Below are 21,963 nucleotides of genomic sequence, written 5' to 3'. Positions count from 1 at the left end.
GGGTTAGTGTTTCTTGATCTAATGTTCCCCTGATCAGTATGTAGTGACCCTCTTTATCTCTGACCACTTTCTTGAGGTTGAATGCAATTTGGTCTGATATAAGAATGGCTGTCCCTGCTCTTTTTTGTTTTCCATTGGCCTGAATAATTACTTTCCATCCTTTGATTCTAAGCCTATGCTTGTCCTGTAGCTGTAGGTGTGTTTCTTGTAGGCAACAGAAGTCCGGTTTATTTTTCCTAATCCAGTTCTCTACTATGTGTCTTTTATTTGGAGAGTTTAGTCCATTAACATTTAGGGAGATTATTGAGAGAGAGGACTGTTGTGCAGTTGTGTTGTGTAGGGTGGCTTTTGTTACAATCGGGGGTTTGGATTGTGTAATTCATCTCTGAGTAGGTCGTTTAGGATCGGCTTTGTTTGCACAAATAGCTCTAGTTCGGTCTTGTTTGAAAATGTTTTCAGTTTGTTCTCCCACATGAATGATAATTTTGCTGGGTATTGGACTCTAGGTTGGAAGTTTCTTTCATTCAGTCGTTTAAATATGTCATTCCACTGTCTCCTTGCTTGAATTATTTCGATTGGGAGATCTGGTTTGATTCTTATGTCCCTACCTTTGTACTTGAGGTTTTTTTTCTCTCTTATTGCCTTAAGAAGTTCCTCTTTCTCTTTGTTTTTTGCCATTTGGATTACTATATGTCTTGGTGTAGGTTTATTAGGATCTATCTTACTAGGAACTCTCTTGATTTCCTGGAATTGCCCTGAAGTTTCATTCCAAAGGGTGGGGAAGTTCTCTGCTATTATCTCTCTGACTACTTGTTCTTCCCCTTTCCCTATTTCCTCCCCTTCTGGTATACCCACGATTCTTAGATTGTTTCTTTTGTCCTTGTTCATTAGGTACTGGACTTTTCCTTCCAGTGCTTTGCCTTTTATTTCTTTGTTGGTTTCTTGGTCATTTTTTGTTTGCAGTTTTCCTTCGAGTTCTTCGATGTGTTTCTCCAACTCTGTGTTTCTGCTAGTAAGGCTTGTTACTTTGTCTGTTAATTCCTTCACTTCTTTTTGAATGAACTCTCTCATACTCTTTAACATTTCTTCTTTAATTTGGGTGATTCGTTCCTCCATAGATATCTTATACTCGGTAGCTAAAGTTTCTCTCATTTCTTTTATTAGTTCTTGTGTTTCCTTCCTCATTGCTGCTTTTAGGTCACTTTCCCACAAATCTGTGCGTTTTGGCGGACTTGGAAATTTGTTAGGGTTTGTCTCCGTATCTTCAGATCTTAGGGTTCTCTTTGATTTACCCATATTTCCTTGTGTTTATTGGTGTGCTTTGGAGAGCTGTTTCTTCCAATTTCAGTCTGTTTTGATCCCCTGTGGTGTGGGAATGGGTCCCCTCCCTGAGGGTGGATCTAGTGGTACTGTTGGGTGGGCTTGCCCCAGTTTGGCTCCTCTTGTGCTCTTTTTGTGGCCTGATTCGTTGCTTTGCCCTATTGTTGTCAGCTATTTCTGGGAGGCAGGAGATACCCGACGGGGGGCGGGCACGTTCACGCTGTCCGCGTGGGTGAGCGGAACTTCCCTACCTTCCTGTGGGCAAAGGACCCCCAGCAGGAGGAAGGCAGCCGGTCGCACGGTCGGGGCGGGCGGGAGGGACTTCCTTTCCCTCCCGGGGGCAAGGGAACCCCAGCAGGAGGCAGGCAGCCGGTCTCACGGTCGGGGCGGGCGGGTGGGATTTCCTTACCTTCCCTGGGGCAAGGGAACCCCCGCAGGAGGAAGGGAGTCGTTCGCACGGTCGGGGCGGGCGGGAGGGACTTCTTTATCTTCCCGGGGGCAAGGGAGCCCCAGCAGGAGGAAGGCAGCTGGTCGAAGGGTCGGGGCGGGCGGGAGGGACTTCCTTACCTTCCCAGGGCAAGGGAACCCCAGCAGGAGGCTGGCAGCCGGTCGCGCGGTCGGGGCGGGCGGGAGGGACTTCTTTACCTTCCCGGGGCAAGGGAACCCCAGCCGGAGGAAGGCAGGCGTTCGCACTGTCGGGGCGGGCGGGAGGGACTTCCTTACCTTCCCGGGGGCAAGGGAGCCCCAGCAGGAGGAAGGCAGCTGGTCGCACGGTCGGGGCGGGCGGGAGGGACTTCCTTACCTTCCCGGGGGCAAGGGAACCCCAGCCGGAGGGAGGCCGGCGTTCGCGCAGTCGGGGCGGGTGGGAGGGACTTCCTTACCTTCCCGGGGGGCAAGGGAGCCCCAGCAGGAGGAAGGCAGCCGGTCGCACGGTCGGGGCGGGCGGGAGGGACTTCCTTACCTTCCCGGGGGGCAAGGGAGCCCCAGCAGGAGGAAGGCAGCCGGTCGCACGGTCGGGGCGGGCGGGAGGGACTTCCTTACCTTCCCGGGGGCAAGGGAACCCCAGCCGGAGGGAGGCAGGCGTTCGCGCGGTCGGGGCGGGCGGGAGGGACTTCCTTACCTTCCCGGGGGCAAGGGAACCCCAGCCGGAGGGAGGCCGGCGTTCGCGCAGTCGGGGCGGGCGGGAGGGACTTCCTTACCTTTCCGGGGGCAAGGGAGCCCCAGCAGGAGGGAGGCAGCCGGTCGCAAGGTCGGGGCAGGCGGGAGGGACTTCCTTACCTTCCCGGGGGCAAGGGAACCCCAGCCGGAGGGAGGCCGGCGTTCGCGCGGTCGGGGCGGGCGGGAGGGACTTCTTTACCTTCCCGGGGGCAAGGGAACCCCAGCCGGAGGGAGGCCGGCGTTCGCGCGGTCGGGGCGGGCGGGAGGGACTTCCTTACCTTCCCGGGGGGCAAGGGAGCCCCAGCAGGAGGAAGGCAGCCGGTCGCACGGTCGGGGCGGGCGGGAGGGACTTCCTTACCTTCCCCGGGGCAAGGGAACCCCAGCCGGAGGGAGGCCGGCGTTCGCGCGGTCGGGGCGGGTGGGAGGGACTTCCTTACCTTCCCCGGGGGCAAGGGAACCCCAGCCGGAGGGAGGCCGGCGTTCGCGCGGTCGGGGCGGGAGGGAGGGACTTCCTTACCTTCCCGGGGGCAAGGGAACCCCAGCCGGAGGGCCACTCCAGCTTTTTTATGGATGTTGTTTGCTTGGATAATTTTTCTCCAGCCTTTTATTTTGAGTCTATGTTTGTTCTGACTATTCAGGTGCGTTTCTTCTAGGCAGCAGAAGGTTGGATTGAGTTTTTGATTCATGTAGCCACTCTGTGTCTCTTAACTGGTGCATTTAGTCCATTAACATTGAGATAAAGAATTGTCCTGGGATTTAATGTCATCTTTATATCAAAATTTGGTGTGTCTTTTGGTTAGTCTTGTCTTAAATTAGGTCTTTTCAGTTTTTCTCTTAAGACTGGTTTTGTGTCTGTGAAGTTTCTGAGCTGTTTTTTGTCTGTGAAACCATGTATTCTTCCGTCAAACAGGAAAGTAAGTTTTTCTGGGTACAGTATTCTAGGTGAAGCTTTCATTTCATTCAGTCTTTTCACAATATCCCACCACTGCTTTCTGGCCTTGAGTATTTCTGGTGACTGGTCTGCTGTAAATCTCAAGAATGCTCGCTTGAATGTAATTTCCCTTTTTGATCTGCTGTTTTCAAAATTCTGTCTTTATCTGTGGGATTCATTATTGTGACTAGGATGTGTCTTGGGGTATTTTTTCTGGGGTCTCTTTTGGTTGGTACTCTTCGAGCATGCAGGATTTGATCACATATATTCTTTAGCTCTGGAAGTTTCTCTTTAATGATGTTCTTGACCATTGATTCTTCCTGGAAATTTTATTCCTGAGTCTCTGGGACTCCAATGATTCTTAAGTTGTTTCTGTTGAGCTTATCATAGACTTCTATTTCATCTGTTCCCATTTTTTGACTAATTTTTCCATTGTCTGTTCATTTGCTTTAAGTTTTTTTCCCCAATCTCTCCTGCTGTATGGAATTGTTATTTATCTCATCTTCCACAGCACCAATTCTATTCTCAGCTTCTTTTACCCTATCCCAAAGCTTATCCATTTTGTCAATCACTTCATTTACTGAGTTTTTTCAGGCCTGTTAGTTGACATGTTCTTTCAGTTTGGAGTTTTGTGATTTCTGTCATCATATTTTCTTGGTTCTTGTTGGTGTTCTATTCAACTTATCCATGGTTTCTTTGAGTTCTTTGAGCATCTTCCATATTGCTTGTCTAAAGTCCTTATCTGAGAGGTTGATTAGTTGCTTGGTCATTATCGGGTCATCAGAATTGTCATCTTCATTCTCTATGTCTGATGCTGGCCTGTGTTGTTTCCCCATTGTCACACTTGCATTGTGGGTTTTTCTACGTGTTGTGGTGGTATTCATTGGCTAAATGATGTATGCAGCCACACTCCTCTGGCTCCACCCTTTCTAGGTGGCCGACTTGCCTCCAACAGAGGGGGGGTCCTCGGTGGATGAAGCCTCTCACAGGATCAAATCTTAGGTCTGATCACACAGCAGAGAAGACAGTCCGGAGAGAAATGCTGGGCTTTAGTGATCCAGCACAGTTCTTAGTGTGATTTTTTCTTCTTGTGGCGCTGGTGTTCTTTCCTTAGAAAGAGCGCCGGACCGCGTAGCTAAGCGGAGTGGCCGTGCTCTTCTGGAGCCTCTTTTCGGCCCACTCCCAAGAGTTTCACACGACAGGACAGGAGATAGACACACAGGCTACACTCACAAATTTTCACAGTTGGGCCCCACTGGGCAGGCGTAGTTTCATGTCACTGAATTCTTAACTCTCACAAGTGGAGCCAACATAGCTGTTAACAGAGATGTTCTGAGAGTCTTTGTGTCTAGGTAAGATGACAGAGACATTGTTTATTCCATGTCTTGTTGACATGCAGATAATTTCCTACTTGAGAGCTAGATGGAAATATAGTGATATATTTAAAATAAAGATGTTTTAAATCAAGATATGTCCCTTAGGATCTTCTATATCTAATAAATGAAAGAGACTTTAATTTGGGAAGCTGGGTTTAAGGGGTCTCAAACTCGCGGTCAGCGGGGGCCATTTGCGGCCCTCTGTACAACATTTTGTGGTCCTGCCCTAGAGGAATCTTTTTGTGTTTTGTTTTGTTTTAGTTGTTTGGGTCACACCCCCCAATGTTCAAGGCTTATTACTGACTTTGCACTCACGGATCATCTGGACTTTGCCTCCTGCGGCCCCCAGGTAAAATGAATTTGAGACCCCTTGAATTTTACTAAGATTCAAATGTGACTAGCTGGCTTTTAGATGCTAACCAGGGAGGGAGTTCATTATTGAATATTCCTCAGAATTTGTTTTTTGGTTCACTTTTGTGAAAGTCTTGAAAATGGGCCTTCAGAGACCCACACTGATATACCTGGAGACAGATTAGTCACAGGTGTGAAAGTGAAACAGCGCCATTGTGTTTCCATAATGTTGATTGATGTTTTGCTTCCTTTGTTTTTAGCAGTGACAGATTTCAAGGACTAGCAATTCTTCCAGAATTCACAGATACCAATAAAAGATGCCCGGATTTACCACCATTTACCTCTTCATAAGCACTTGTTTATAAGCAAGCCTCCTAGCCCAGTCCTTTGAGATAATGAACTTGATAAGAGCTTAGAAGGGGCCCAGGAAATCACAGCCCTGGGCACTGTGAAAACACCAGAGAGGTTTTTGGCTACTTGGAGCTTTAAAAGGTGCTTTTTTGCCTTTTTTTTCAGCCGGGGTTTAATTTTTCTTAAAATCATTATTGATTTGGCTCCACAATCAGCCTATTTTCTAGAGCGGTCAATTTCTGCAATCATGAATCGGGCCTGTTGTGTGGAGCCTCAGGGCTGGCGCTTTGGGCATCTCCCAGCAGCGAGCTTGTCTTCCTGCCACCAGGCCACACACACCATGGGGGACATCAATCACCCCATGGGAGGTGGCTACAGAGGGCGGCTGCCTCTTCCCAATCAGTACCTTTTTTTTTTTTTTTTAAACAAAAGACACAGAATGCTTTGAATTTGCGGGGAACAACCTGGATTTTTGTCTCCTCCTTGAAGTATAGATTTCACAGAAGTAAATCTCTTTCAAAGAGGGGAATTACTGCCTGTCGCTACGGGGGGAGTCAGGAAGACTGTGAGCCCTCAGTGCGTTTGTTCCTTTTTATAAAGGAGAATCAAGAAAGACCGATTTTAATAATCTCGAGCAATTTTTGCTGTTTTTTTTAAATATGTGTGGCGAGAAAAATTCAGTTCTTTGAAAATTCTGCTCTTTTCTACTTGAGTTTTTCAAGGAGCAAAATCTCTTGATGAGAATTATTCTGATTCTTGAACTTGACTCTCCTTTTGACTGCCTGCATTTGAGGCATTTCAGTACTCATTAGCACCTCTTTTACACAAAACAGAGACAATAAAGAGATTTAGTCAATGGCAGCTTGACTTCCTGTTTCAAGATAGAATTGATGTATGTTCAAAATATAAGATGTTCATGTAAACTCTAACTCCACCCACCTGGTCATGTTTGCATAATTTTTTCAAGAAAATCAAAACCAGTTTTTTTTTTTTTATTAAGCACTAAACGTAATTGGTGTATGTTATTTGCAAGAGTTCTAAGGTACCTTTTGAATAATCCATCTCTAATAGAACACTCCAGAAAACACAAGCTTGAAATGCAAATTTCAATTTCTAGAAACAAAGCCCCACTTCTTGACATGGGTTCTCAAGAAATGAGGGGAACTCTCAGTTGTTCTGGCATTTGGTTGATGATAGGGCTGGAGTGCAAAAAAGGTATGTGGGCCCTGCGGTGCCAAGGAATTTTAGGGCCATACTCAGTGATGTAGGATGGAAGTCCATATAGGTATTAGGGTGGTACTAGGGAACAAACCTAAGTGGGGTATATTCCAGGCATGCTGGCATCTGTACTATCTTTTTATCCCTGAGAATAGATATATAGTTTTTGTTTGTATTCAAGACAGGCATTTTATTTCTCTCATTCACTCTCATTGTCATAGTAGTTGTCAGTGTAGTTATTTCTCTAACTGAACTAACCACTCTTTGTGATAAACTTCATATCTTGGATGGGACCTTCCAGCCCTCATCTCTATTGCCTCTATGTATTATTACAATAATGTTTTATTTTTATTAAAACCCACAGTTGAGTAAGACTATTCTGTGTCTATCTCTCTCCCTCTGACTTATTTCACTCAGCGTAATAGTTTTCATGTCCATCCAAGTATAAAAAAATTTCATGACTTCATCTCTCCTGACGGCTGCATAGTGTTCCATTGTGTATATGTACCACAGTTTCTTTAGCCACTCATTTGAGTTGTTTCCAGATTCTGGCTATTGTAAATAGTGGTGCCATGAATATAGGTGTGAGGAAGGCCTTTTTGTGATTTGTTTTTGTGTTCCTAGGGTATATCCCTAGGAGTGATATAGCTGAATCATATGAGAGCTCAGCTTCCAGTTTTTTCAGGAATATCCATATTGTTTTCCATAAAGGCTGAACAATACAGCATTCCCATCAGCAGTGAATGAGAGTTCCTTTTCCTCACATCCTTGCCTGCACTGATTGTTCTTATTCTCTGTGATAGTTTCTCTGGTGTGAGATGGTACCTCATTGTTGTTTTGATTTGCATCTCCCTTGATGATTAATGATGTGGAGCATTTTGAAAATAGAAATATTTTAAATGCTAAAGTGCTTACCCTCTCAGGCATTTCTGGAACAGATGCTGAATTACATTGGACAATACTGTTGTCTCATGCAGGACCTGTACCCACATTGCAGGAGTGGAATGAAGAAGATAAACCTACCATATAAATACGATTGTGGGGGCCTTTAAAATCAAATCTTCCTTGTTGCTGACTACTTTTATTTTTGTGCTTTGATGGTTCTTCATAATCAGATGCAAGAGTTAGAATCAAGGGAGCTAACAGGCATGCTTAGAGTATTGTACATGTGTTGCACTCAAGCAAATGTGTGTTCATGCCTCTCTCATGTAAGGAGAGAAAAGGAGGTGAAGAAAGCAAAGAATGGAATTGTCAGCTGAGGTGATACTGCCTGGGCCTGAGCCTGCTTGAATTCAATGCAGTTTCTTGAGAATGCCAGCTCAAGATAAGAAAATGAGAGGTATCAACATAGGACGGGTGGATACCAGTCTTTTATCTTTCATCCATTCAGTACATGATTTCAAACTTCAAACTGTGAATTTCCTTACCAGGATTCAAATACTTATCAAGAAATTTGGGGCTGGAGTGATAGCACAGCAGTAAGGCATATTTGACTTGCATGTGGCCAACACAGGATAGACCCCGGTTCGATTCCAGCATCCCATATGGTCCCTTAACCCTGCCAGGAGTGATTTCTGAGCAAAGAGCCAGGAGTAACCCCTGAGTGCCACAGGGTGTGACCCAAAAACCAAAACTTTTTTTTTTGAAACTTCAATGAACAAGGTGAGATGGACTTGTTGATTAATGTTCTACTCATGTGTTTATAATGTTAAATCAACTATTATCTGAGATTTTCCTTAGACAATATTAAGGAGCAGTTCATTGAACAGGGTGCCCATGTCTCAGAGATTGGACGATTTTATAAAGCGCTCAAGCAAGGCAAAGTATTCCTAAAAATGCAGTTGTGGTGTCTCCTTCATTAGTTTATTTTTAGGATTAAATTGTGAGATGAGTGGGCGAAGCAGTGGCACAAGTGATAGGGCATTTGCCTTGCACATGCTAGCCTAGGACTGACCAGGGTTTGATTCCCCAGAATCCCATATGGTTCTCCAAGCCAGAAGCAATTTCTGGGCACATAACTAGGAGTAACCCCTGTGGCCCAAAGAGCCACCCCCAAAATTAGATGAAATAATTCTCCTTTTTCTCTAGTCAGCAAATTTTACTGTCCTTTTTACTGCCACTACAGTGCCAAGTACTAGGTTAGAAGAAATAATTCAAGTAAACTTTGCCCCTTCAGTTCAGGAACACACAATTAAATAAATGTGTATACTCTAGCATATTGCATGGCAGACAGGAGGCTCAACAATACCATTTTACTATATTATCTTAACTTTTATTGTTTTGGGATTTGTTTTCCCCTTAAAACTTAAAACTTATGAAATTGTGATGATCCTGAATGTTAAAAATAATTGTTTTCAATTAACTAGAGTTACTGAATTGTGTAAATATGGCATTATCAATAGTCTCCAAAATAAGGTTTTCTTTGTTTAAAATTCCTATTATGACTACTGTGTTCTTAGAACATTTGAGTGGTTTAAAGATCCAGTTAAAGGGATGCAAAAGGTTATTTGACACAGTCTCTGTCTTAAGAGAATCTGTTTCAGATATTGTGTAGAATTTTGTTGAGCTGTCAGATGAAGTGATGGAGCTGTCATGAGTTTTGTGCTTTGACTTCAAAAAAGTGTTCACAATTGATCTGTCCCTTGTCTTTAATCTTTACTGTCAGTGCTTTGTCTTGTCTTGTGCCACCCACCCGCAGATGAACTTAGAGTTTGTCTGGGAGACAGTAAGCATTCACTAACCCACAAATCTCAAAAAGAAAACATCCAGAAGCAAATCCTAACTCTAAGGAAACATTCAGTGACATCTATTTGTAAATAGTTCTATAATGTCATTTTTTATAGTTTAATATAATCTGGGATAATATTAGTTGGTTTTCTTCTATTGGTTTAGCATGTGGTATTATGCTAGGATCTAGATTAGGACATAAGGACATAGTCTTTTTAAATGGAGGAAGAGAATAACTGAATTCTTCCCATTTTACAAAATACCAAGGTATTCTTACAATCACAGAAAATGAAAGAAATAGAAAGCATTTGTACTCTCCTGTGCAACCCAGTTTGGTTGCCTGAGGCTACCCAGCTCTTGATGACTGTGCCTTAGTATATTCTGATGATCACATTTAAAAGGGAATTGACACAGTTTACAGTCTAGCTGAGATATAGTTGAATTATTTTGAAATTCTCTGTTCTCCAAAGTTTGGGATTAAACTATGTCAGAATAATTGCTTCTAGCTATTGGAATTCTCAGGGGGGCATATCCATCTAATATGTATGATGAAGGTCAGAAGAAAAAGTTGTGGTATATAGAACTTTCCAATTTATTTGACTTTTAACCCTTTTTGTTTTTGGAGCATTTTGTGTCAGTTTGAGGTCTGCACAACACACCCTTTGAGAAATTCTCCTAACAAAGGAACCTATTTCTCTCCTCCTTCAGTAAAGTGTTGAGCTCAGGGTTGCTTTCAGCTAAGTTCAACGGTCTATTCTTATCTTCAAAGAGAATCTAATCAAATGTTAACCCTGGTAAATGATGGGAAATGAGCTCTCTAGTGTTCAGAAAAGCAAGACAGAAACTCCCACTGGCATCCTCCCCATGTGGCCGACCTCAAGGCCAACCTGAAGCTGCCAACCAACTGCCTAGGGAGATTCCTCTGAAGCAGATGGTGCTGCCTGGAGACAGTTGTCCGCAGCTTGGCATCTGGACTTGTGAGTGCTGTCCAGCTGAACTCTGTTCAGGCAAAATGCTGGGTGAGAGGCTTCCTGCTGAAATCCATTAGTGCTCCATCACAATCCATTCTTCTTTTCCATAAAATGGGATTTTTACACTCAAATCACACCATAAATGTATAAGGCAAATTTGGCCCCCTGAAAGAATAAATTTAAAGATGGATAAGTATTACTAATGATAGAATATCCATTTTCTGAAAACTCTAGCTTTTACTTACCTTCTTTCCTTGACCAGACTTCTGTAAGTCATCCTCCTGTCTGTCTATCAATCTATCTATCTATCTATCTATCTATCTATCTATCTATCTATCTATCTATCTATCTATCTATCTATCTATCTATCCATTCATCTATCCATCCACCTATTTATTTTTGTTTTGGGGTACACACCTAGTGTAATTAATTCTGGTTATATCTCAGGGATCACTGCTGGTGGGATTGGAAGATCAAATGGGATGCTGGGAATTGAACCTGTGTCTACCCCTGTACTAAGTCATTTTCCTGACTTCTTCCTTTGACTTCTGTGCCTGCCCATGTATTTTTTTTTTATGATTGTTGGTGGTGGTAGTGATGTTTTTGTGTTTGGGGACATACCTGGCAATGCTTATGGGTTACCTTAGCTCTACAATCAGGAATTACTCCTGCTGGGCTCAGAGAACCATGTGAAATGCCAGGATTGAACCTGGGTTGGCTAGGTTCAAGGCAAATGCTCTACTCACTATACTATTGCTCCTGCCCTAATACCTGTTTTTATTGAGTTCAATTTCACAAGTCTACCTGAGCTGGTTTAGATAGACTCATTCCCAGCCTTGATTTCTAATCACTCTAGAGTCTAATAAAATTATTGCATTTCACACTCGATATATAAATTTTCTTGACCAGACTTAGAATTATTTAATAAAATGCATGTATTTGTAGTAATTTCTCTTTCATTGACCCCTCATGCTGCTGGTTTTCTGTAAATATCCACTTGAAGTATTTAGAGTTGATTCTGATCTCTCCTCCCTGTTGCATGTAGTCCTGAGTAAGTTTTCTTTCTATTTAACTAGTGTCAGAGGCATGCTTTTTTCCATTCTCTGCTTAGAATCCTTTTGAGTTTAATAGTAATTGGTGAAGATAAAAAAGCAAATGTTCTCAGAAGGAAAGCCTTGAGCAGATGCTAGTTTTCTCGGGCAGATATAGAAATAATGAAACTTGAGTATTACAGAAAATGCGGCCCGCTTCTGAATTATATCCACAGGCCAAAGTAGTATTTGTTTGTTCTTAATACAAAAGACCAGAATGTCAACAAATGTAAAATATTATAAATATGTTCTCTCATCAGCATAATTTCACCTGCTTAATGGCAATTTTTTTCAAATTAAACTATTCTTAAATGAAAATAAAATTAAATTCTTGCAGAGAATATGGCACTGCTTACTTAAAAATCTTTTTTGATGTTTATCTAAATACACTCTAATTTTTATTGAATGTAGTGGTAATTTTTCTAGCTTTACAGAAAGAGATTAGATATCCTAGGCTTTCCAGAACAATTTCAGTTTATGTTCTTGCTCCTAGGCCCTATCTAATTTAGTATTCTGTTCAGTTTGAGACTGGAGACATTGTTATTGGTACACCAAGGTCTTTGCATGTGTGAGCCCTGGTTTGATTTCTCTTCCCCACCCCCCAAAAAAAGACATAAAGATCTCCATTTGATGTTGAGTATAATCAAATGTGGATATATATAGAACTGCTTGAACATCTATGCAAAATCAGTTATTACACAAGATACTTATATTCTCTCTTTTCTTGATTTCAATGATTTCTTAACTTTTGACCTCTGGGTTTGACCTAGCATTTTTAGAGTAAATGTGTGGCCTGATCTAACTACCTCTGAAACATTTAGGTTTATTTGAATACAATCTTGTGGTTTCTTTTATTGTACCTGCACCATTAACCTCTTCCTTTGGCCTTGGTTGTCTATGATATCCTTGATAGAGATTTTATCAGACCTACTTTGCTATGTGGAATATAGGGTGTTATGCTCATTTAATGCTCATTTGGCCAATGCTGTATAGACACAAATAGATAAATTCTGTTCTCGTTGTATTTGGAGACTAGAATTTCATTGATTTTGGGAATAAAATTAGGGAGATAAGTTGATGCATTGCATATGATACCATATGCTGTCCAACTTGCTTGTTTTTCCCTGATTCTGGTTTTCTTAAGATCACTTCTTCTGGGGCCTTTGCGGTGGCGCTAGAGGTAAGGTGCCTGCCTTTTCAGCGCTAGCCTAGGATGGACCGCGGTTCCATCCCCCGGTGTCCCATATGGCCCCCCAAGCCAGGAGCGACTTCTGAGCACATAGCCAGGAGTAACCCCTGAGCATTACCGGGTGTGTGTCCCCCCACCAAAAAAAGATCACATCTTCTAAAAGAATAGCAACAATTAAGTTTTGTTATGGATTATGGATTCTGGGTTTCTGTGGACTGGGACTCTGCAAGTGGCATTTTTCAGATTCCTTTGCCAGTTTGTTTATTGATTATGCAGTAGAAGAACTTGAGGAGGAGGAGGTGGAAGAAGAGACAACGTCATTATGTGTGTGTCTATTTGTCGTTATTGTGACAGTGAGATCCTAGCAGTAGCATCTAATATCCCAGCTTCCACCTTCCGTTGTCAATTCCCCAATCAGCCTCTGGTGAACAGAGGCAGCAGCAGATGCCCAGAGCTTTGTTCAAATTCATAATTTGTAGCTTCAATAATGAGCACATTTTTTTTGTAACCACATGAAACCCAGGTGTATTTGGGGATGGTGCTCTTCCTCTAGTTTGTCATTCCAAGAAAAACTTCTATGCAGAATGAAAGCATCCATAAACAGGCAGTCTCATCACTACAGTGATAAAATTCAAAAGAAATGCAAAATTAGTGAGTGCTGAACTATTTTTGCCAAATGGACACTTAGACTTGTGCAAGCAAATCAGCACATCATAGATTATACAGTTAAATTATAAAACTCATTATTCTAGATCATATTTTAGTTTATGAAAGAAAACAGTGATATACATATTTCAGTGACATGCTCTGATTTATTTTTGTCACTGGCCTATATGCCTATAGAGGGGACTCGATGCCCTCAATGGATGCTGGAGCCAGAAATTCTCAGTCACCAAACTATCTCCATAGACTCCATCCTCTGTTCACCTCTCCACCATGTGTCCTGTTACGAATGCTTGTGATGGATGGAAAGACTGTAAATATTAGATCTCCTAAATGTTGAGGGTCAGTTCAAGTAAAGTTTAGAACATTACTTGGCACAGCAAGAATTCAATTAATTTTCACTGTTTTCCAGTTTATTGTTTTCTCAAACAATTGAGAAAATTTAATTCACATCATTTGTGAATGGTAGAGACAGAGTTCCGTTCTTTTTCTGTGGCTCATCTGATTATAATTATTTGCTTTTTCCACCATAGGTGCTATATTTCCCCCCATATTTCTTAATTTTGAAAATATAACCTTTGGTGACCCTTTGCTATTTTTTATGTTGTATATATGATTATTGCCTTAACTGTTCTGTGTAGGTAAGGATTTATACAGGTTTCTAATTTTTATCATAATTCTGCAGTGAACTTTTGTATAGGCTTTTAACATATTGCCTTTCTTTGAAATTCTCAGGAATAATAATGTGCCTTAAGGAATCTAAACATCTTTAGACCTTCTGTAAAATGCTGTAATATTTTTTTTCACAAAAGAATTGTTTTAATTCATTGTGCAAACACTGATTTTATTGTGTGTCAGTTTTGCTAAATCATGCCAGGTGTTCCTAAATTGTTGCTACTGTAATCAGCAAAGCATTATTTCTTGAAGTTGTCTTAATTGTCATGCCTTCATTCCAGAGAAGCAACTTAATATATATATATATGTATATACATATATATATGTATTTCTGTCTGTGTTTAAAGATCTCTTTACCCCTTAATGTTCAAAGCCTTGCTATTTTTCTTATTCATTCATAATTGCTCTAAAGTAAAGGTAATATATTTTATGCATATTAAAGAAAATATTTACTGGGGAGGGGGGTAAAAAAAGAAAATATTTACTATTTATCAAAATTACTAAGAAATATTATCTAATATCAAATAACAACACATAGTTAATAATTTTATTTAATAATATTTTAGTCTTCATAGAATACTCTAACATTTTGTCTAATTATTTTTAAGTGGTAACTATGAATGTGCACTTCAATTTTTTAATGAATTTGTGATTTGTTTTAATGAAACAATTATAGCTCCGAACATAACTGGAAAGAATGTAACTGTGCAGTTTTGGTGGTGATGTGAGTGAAAACAATTTGTTCTGTATTTGATAATTTCATTTAAAATTTTTCATGTGCAAATGAGTGAATTTAGAGGATGATTTCTAAATTCTTCTCATGCATTTTAATAACTTGGTGGAGGGAAGTTGAATTTGATGAAGGGATTGTTGTCAAAACATTGTATGCTCAAAACCCAATCATAATTAACTTTGTAATTTCATAATGACTAAATAAAATAATTTAATTTTATGTAAATTAAATATGCTTCTATGTATTTTTAAAATTTATTTGGGATATGGCCAATATATTACATTAGTTGCATAAGAAAGTGCCATGTATTTAGCATTGTAAACCAGAATAGATGCTCTTATAGTTCTGGAACCTGGAAATATAAGATCAAGATGCCAGCAAAACAGCTTCTGGTGAGGTCTTTTTTTTTTTTTTTTTTTTTTCTGGCACATAGATAGATATCTTTGGGCTGTGGCTTTATAGATATCTTTCTGTCTTTTTTTTTTTTCTGTTTGCAGTAGAATGAGCATTTTGTTTTCTTCTTCCTGACTAATACTGTCAGTTTAGTGCACAGGTACATGACCTCACTTGAACCATTACCCCCTCAAGATCCTATCTTCAAGTATCGTGTGGAAGGTTAGGGTTTTAACACAGGAATTTTGGGAAGACTCAGTTCAGTCAACAACAGCAATCAGCCACATTTAGTAAACTCTGCCATGCCAATATACCAAAGCTGTTTCAATTTGGTTTTCAGTGGAATTGGAGATGGAAGATTATGTGAGTAGTCCTGAATAATTTTTTAACCTACTTTCTCACCACCTTCCAGACCTACTGGCCTTTCATTCGTACCTTTACATCTTTTCATACTGTTCTTCCTGTAAGTAGTTCCTCATGGAAGAAGCCCACTATATGAAGGAATAATAGCTCCTTCGATCCTGACTTAGCTCTGCAGTCCAGTTAAAGGGGAAAGGGAGGGTAAATAAACCCCCCACAAGTACTATGCCTAATTCTCCTTTGCCACTACAGTTTTATTCTTTTACTAGTACTTATCATTTTCTGAAATTGCCTTCCCTATTTGCTGTCAGGTTTACTGTCTGTCTTTTTCTCTGCTGAATATGATCTCCCTGAGAACAAGGCATTTGTCTGGTGGATGTCTTAAACTTATACTACACTGTTAGTCACACACTAGTATCTTAACATTCTTGGTTCAATGATGGGAACCATTATAAAAATTTAAGCTTTTTTTCAATTACAAAATGGAAAAAGGATAAACTTGTAGCAAATGCAGCAGATATTAAGGTGATCATTTATACCAAAGCAAGATTTTCTTTTTACAATTTTGGATGGTTACAGGCATACCACATGCAAGATAGACAGACCTGCAATTATTCCTCAGGGATTCTTCCTCACTTGCTGATGTCAAGGCATTTATATGCAATTTATACACTATACGATTTAACCTACTTTTACTATTGTCTTTGACAAGAAGAAATTAACCTCTGAGGTTAAGATTTTTAAAATGAAACTTTTATCAAATAACAAGTATAATCACATCAAGATTTAAAGTGTTCGAGTTCTGCAACAAGCTTTAGTATACAGTGAATAGATCTAGCCTGCAGGTTCCATGCACTGGTAAATTATTCCTAAGGAATTATTTATCAAGTGCTGGAAATGCAATTGATCTTATGCAGAACATTAAGAGAGACTGAGCTCCATTTGATGGCTGTTTCTTCAAGACAGAAAACACAAAACAATTAAGGTGCAAAATACTGTACTTGGAAGAAGGAAACAATTTAAAAGTACCTGAGTTGTTAGTTGACATGTATCTTATTAGCACCAAACATCTAAACCTTTGACTATTTTTTGATATACTGAATTGAATCGACTCTCTTCATCTGATAATATTTCAGTGGTTGATTTGACTTTATGTTGTCATTTCTGTTACATATACTAAAATGTTTTGAGGACTAAGTCATGTGCATACATAGTAGAGAACTAACAAGGTTTATTACCAAAATTTTTAGCTTGCATTAACTTTAGTTTTGATCATGCATTTTTGTTTAGTTATTGTGAGATAGAAGACAAAAAGGTAGGGATGGGGTAGGTGGGTAGATGTGGGCCTTTCACACAACCACCCAGGTTCAATACCCAGCATCATATATAGACTATTGAGCATTGGCAGCCAGGAGTAATTGCTAAGATCAGATCCAGGAGTAACTCTTGAGCATCACTAATGTGGTCCCAAACCAACCAAACAAAATCATATAGACAAAATATAAAACCACGTTGTGGAATCATTTTCAGTAAGATACTCAGAATTAACTAGCCTATTCCATTGTTTTTGAAAGTATCTTATGTTCATCATGACCCTAATCTGTCAATAAAAATATGTGAATTAACGATATTTAATTTCATCTTTCTATATTTCTTGTATGTCAATAATAATTTTTATATTTTAAATTATATTTATATTATATTATAAAATCATATAAAGTATGTATCATATAGATATTTATAAATTATTTGTACGAATGATAATATATTATAAAAGTATATTGTTTTATATTCATATTTATATCATTTTTAAATTTATATTTTACATTATATTCATATATGAGATGCAATTGATATCTTATTTTACAAAAAATGAACTATGCTTAAAATTACAAATTAAATGAAAAGCTAATACACACCCAACAGACTTTTAAGGTGATAAAATAAGAATATAAATTAGGGACTGGAATGATGGCACAAGCGGTAAGGTGCCTTGCATGCATTAGCCTAGAATGGACCATGGTTCGATCCCCTGGCATCCCATATGGTCCTCCAAGCCAGGAGTGACTTCTGAGTGCATACCCAGGAGTAACCCCTGACTGTCACTGGGTGTGGCTAAAAAACAAAAAAAATAAAGAATATAAATTAAGATTTTTTTATCTTGATATTTTTAAATGCGCATGTTGATGGGACACAATGGTCTAATAAATGTGAAAAACTAAATGAGAATCAAGCTAGGGTGTTATACTTGATAACTTTTTTTTTAATTTTTTTAACTTTTTTTTAATTTTTTTTATTTAAACACCTTGATTACATACATGATTGTGTTTTGGTTTCAGTCATGTAAAGAACACCACCTATCACCAGTGCAACATTCCCATCACCAATGTCCCAAGTCTCCCTCCTCCCCACCCGACCCCTGCCTGTACTCTACACAGGCTTTCCATTTCCCTCATACATTCTCATTATTAGGACAGTTCAAAATCTAGTTATTTCTCTAACTAAACTCATCACTCTTTGTGGTGAGCTTCCTGAGGTGAGCTGGAACTTCCAGCTCTTTTCTCTTTTGTGTCTGAAAATTATTATTGCAAGAATGTCTTTCATTTTTCTTAAAACCTATAGATGAGTGAGACCATTCTGCATTTTTCTTTCTCTCTCTGACTTATTTCACTCAGCATAATAGATTCCGTATACATCCATGTATAGGAAAATTTCATGACTTCATCTCTCCTAACAGCTGCATAATATTCCATTGTGTATATGTACCACAGTTTCTTTAGCCATTTGTCTGTTGAAGGGCATCTTGGTTGTTTCCAGAGTCTTGCTATGGTAAATAGTGCTGCAATAAATATAGGTGTAAGGAAGGAGTTTTTGTATTGTATTTTTGTGTTCCTAGGGTATTTTCCTAGGAGTGGTATAGCTGGATCGTATGGGAGCTCGATTTCCAGTTTTTGGAGGAATCTCCTTATCGCTTTCCAAAAAGGTTGAACTAGACGGCATTCCCACCAGCAGTGGATCAGTTCCTTTCTCTCCACATCCCCGCCAACACTGTTTACTTGATAACTTTTTTTATCATAATACCATGATTTACCAAGTTGTTATAATACAATTTTTAAGACATTAAATGTTCAAACACCAATCCCAACACCATTGTGTCCTTCCCTTCACTAGTATCCCCAATCTTCCACCCATCATAATAGTCTGCCTTCATGAGGCACACAAAAAATTACTTTTTATTGCTGTTACAACACAAAGACAAATGGAAAATCAAAACAGATAAAATTTGAAATAATTTTTATTTTATTTGTTGTTTAATAAAGTTAGGATCTAATGATTTACTGAACTGTGGTTGATATTAGTCGCACCTTCTGTATTATGTAGGATCAGAGAACTTGTTATGTTACTATGATTACTACTACTACTACTAACTTTTCTTCTTTTTCTTCTTCTTTTTCTTCTTCTTCCTTCTTCTTCTTCTTCTTCTTCTTCTTCTTCCTTTCTTCTTATTTTCTACTTTTCTTCCTTCTTTCTTCTCCTCCTCTTCCTTCTTTTCCTTCTTCTTCTTTGTTCTTCTTTTGTCTTCTTTCTTCTTCTTCTTTTCCTTCTTCTTCTTCTTTGTTCTTCTTTTGTCTTCTTTCTTCTTCTTCTTCTTCTTCTTCTTCTTCTTCTTCTCCTTCTTCTTCGTTCTTTTGTCTTTTTCTTTGTTCTTCTTTTGTCTTCTTCTTCTTCTTCTTCTTCTTCTTCTTCTTCTTCTTCTCCTTCTTCTTCGTTCTTTTGTCTTTTTCTTTGTTCTTCTTTTGTCTTCTTCTTCTTCTTCTTCTTCTTCTTCTTATTATTATTATTATTATTATTATTATTATTGGCAGGTTATGTCAAATTTGAGGTATCTTCTTTATAACTTTGAAGAAGGTATCCTTGGTGTAGATTTGAACTTTCATTTTTGACAGACTTTATGGGAATTCAAGAATATTTATTTTACTCATTTCTTTTTTTAAATTTGCCTCAAGAAAATATAATGTAATAGTAAAAAGGGTTCAGAGTACAAGGGACTTTTTTGTAAAATTATCTTTATTTAAACACCGTGATTACAAATATAATTGTAGTTGTATGATTACAGTCATGTAAAGAACACCCACCTTCACCAGTGCAGGATTCCCACCACCAATTTCTCAGATCTACCTACTTCCCATCCCCCACCGACACCTGTTCTCGAGACAGGCTTTCTTTTTCCCTCATTCATTCACATTGTTATGATAGTTTTCAGTGTAGTTATTTCTCTAACTGCACTTATCATTCTATGTGGTGAGCTTCATGTCATTAGCTGCACCTACATGGGAGTATGGGGGGAAATAAGGGTTGGGACTGTGGCAGTAAAATATTAGAAATGAGCTTTGTAGGGCAGTATCAAGGTCCCAATACAAGATGGATATTATGGATATATAGAATATATGCACACAATACTATCAATATGAAAACAAAGAGAAAAAATTTCCACTGACTGTCCCAATATAAACCAATGCTAGAACAGCCTGCCCTCCTATCAGAGCGCATTAACATTAGTGAAGGGAGAGATAGGGGGAAAGCCTGTTGACCCCTATAGAGTCCACCTAGACCGGTGCCCAGGGAAAGACTGAAGTCCAGGGGAGAAAAACCCTACACCTGGCAAGAGCTTATCTCCAGAATCAAAGAGGAAACCGGAAGCCAGATGTCTGCCCGCCCTCCTCCCCTTGCACCTCCCCCCTGGAGTACGGAGGGGGGGGGAACCTGAGGACCACTAAGAGTCCACCTGAACCCACTTCTGGCCATCTGAGCTGGCACCCAGAAAAGGCCTGGAGTCAGGGGAAAAAGACAAGGACGGCTAGGGGTCTGCCAAGCCTCCCAGCTCTCCTAAGGCTAGGAATAAGGGTCCTGGTAAGCTCAGTTTTTCTGATCTGTTAATTCAGTGTGAAAATTTCTAATTTCAGTTGGCAAATCTTCTTGATGCTTAATTTTGCTCCAGTCAAGTTTATCGATTTTTTTTTTGAGCTCCCTGAACATTTTCTATAATTCTACTCTAAACTTCTAGAGAGGATACCTATTTGTTTCCTACTTTTTAGATTATTAGAGGAGCCATCTTGATTTCTGTAAATATGGGGGTGTACTGCAAAATTACTCCATTGGCAAGGCTGTATGTTGCTTCTTAAAATGTGCAGAAATGGAATTCAGGGGTTACAAGATAAGCGCGGCCGCAAAGCGAAGGTCCTTGGATGTAGGCAAGCTCAGCAGAGGAAAGGTAGAGAGCAAGGCCTATGTGGTTTATAAGTCTCTGGGTACCCAATCACGGCAGGAATTGGCCCCACGTGTGTTGGGTGGGGACATCTTACTGGGTGTGGGTACTGAAGAGGTTATAGTCCTTGGATGTAGGCAGGCTCAGCAGAGAAAAGGTGGGGAATTTTTTTTATTTTTGAATGTGAGTGATTTGAAATGTTTGAAGAGGATTAAGAAACAAGTTTTATCTTCCACATTATTCTTTGACCTCATATATTAAGTGTGTCAAACATAAAATCAGTTTTAGAAAAATGCTTCAAAGTTTATTACATAATTATGATTAAAAATAACTAGTCTATATTGAAGTTTCAATTTGTCATAGTATTATCCAATAAGTATAAATGAAATAATTAAGAATGAATAATAACAAAGCTTAATTAGATGTTTGGAAGGTATACAACTTTTTGTTTTTATTTTTATTTTTTGGTCAATGGCTATTTCTGGTTCTGTGTTCAGGAGTGATGCTTGGCAGTACTTAGGCGACCATTTGGGGTGTTGGTGATTCAAACTAGGGTCACAATGAATCCAAAGCAAAACACAAGTGCCTTATCTCCTTAATATAGTTCTTTGGTACCAGAACACAAATTTTATAGGTGGAGAATCCTATACTATACAGTTGATATATAGGTAGATACATAGATATATAGTGTAAATAGGTAAATAACCTATACAATTTTAATAGGTGAGTATGGAGAATGACTTGGGTTGGACAGACTGGGATGCCTGGAACCCAGAGTCAGTGTTATGCTTCTGGGGTGAGGGCTTCTTGTAATCAGGCCAAGGATTTTTATCCGTTTTCCCCATATTTTTCTGGACCTATGCAAACAACAGCAATTGCCACTATCACACCTTTACTATGTATTTTTACTCTTATCCTTTAAGAAAAAAAAATTTACTGAACTAAAAGACAAATAACTATAGTTAGAATGCCTGTCTTGAATATAAGCAGGGGATGGGAAGGGGGGAGGGGGGAATGTTACACTGGTGAAGGGGGGTGTTCTGTTTGAGACTGTAACCCAACTATGATCATGTTACTTAAATAAAAAATATATTAAAAACAAAGGAAAAAAATAATAGGTGAGTAATCCATACTATATTATAGATTGTTTGGTTATAGACTTAAGACATGTAACTTGACAGTTAAAAAAA

This window comes from Suncus etruscus, chromosome 8 (assembly GCF_024139225.1).
Source record: "Suncus etruscus isolate mSunEtr1 chromosome 8, mSunEtr1.pri.cur, whole genome shotgun sequence".
Taxonomy (NCBI): domain Eukaryota; kingdom Metazoa; phylum Chordata; class Mammalia; order Eulipotyphla; family Soricidae; genus Suncus; species Suncus etruscus.
This window is presented reverse-complemented; position numbering follows the sequence as displayed.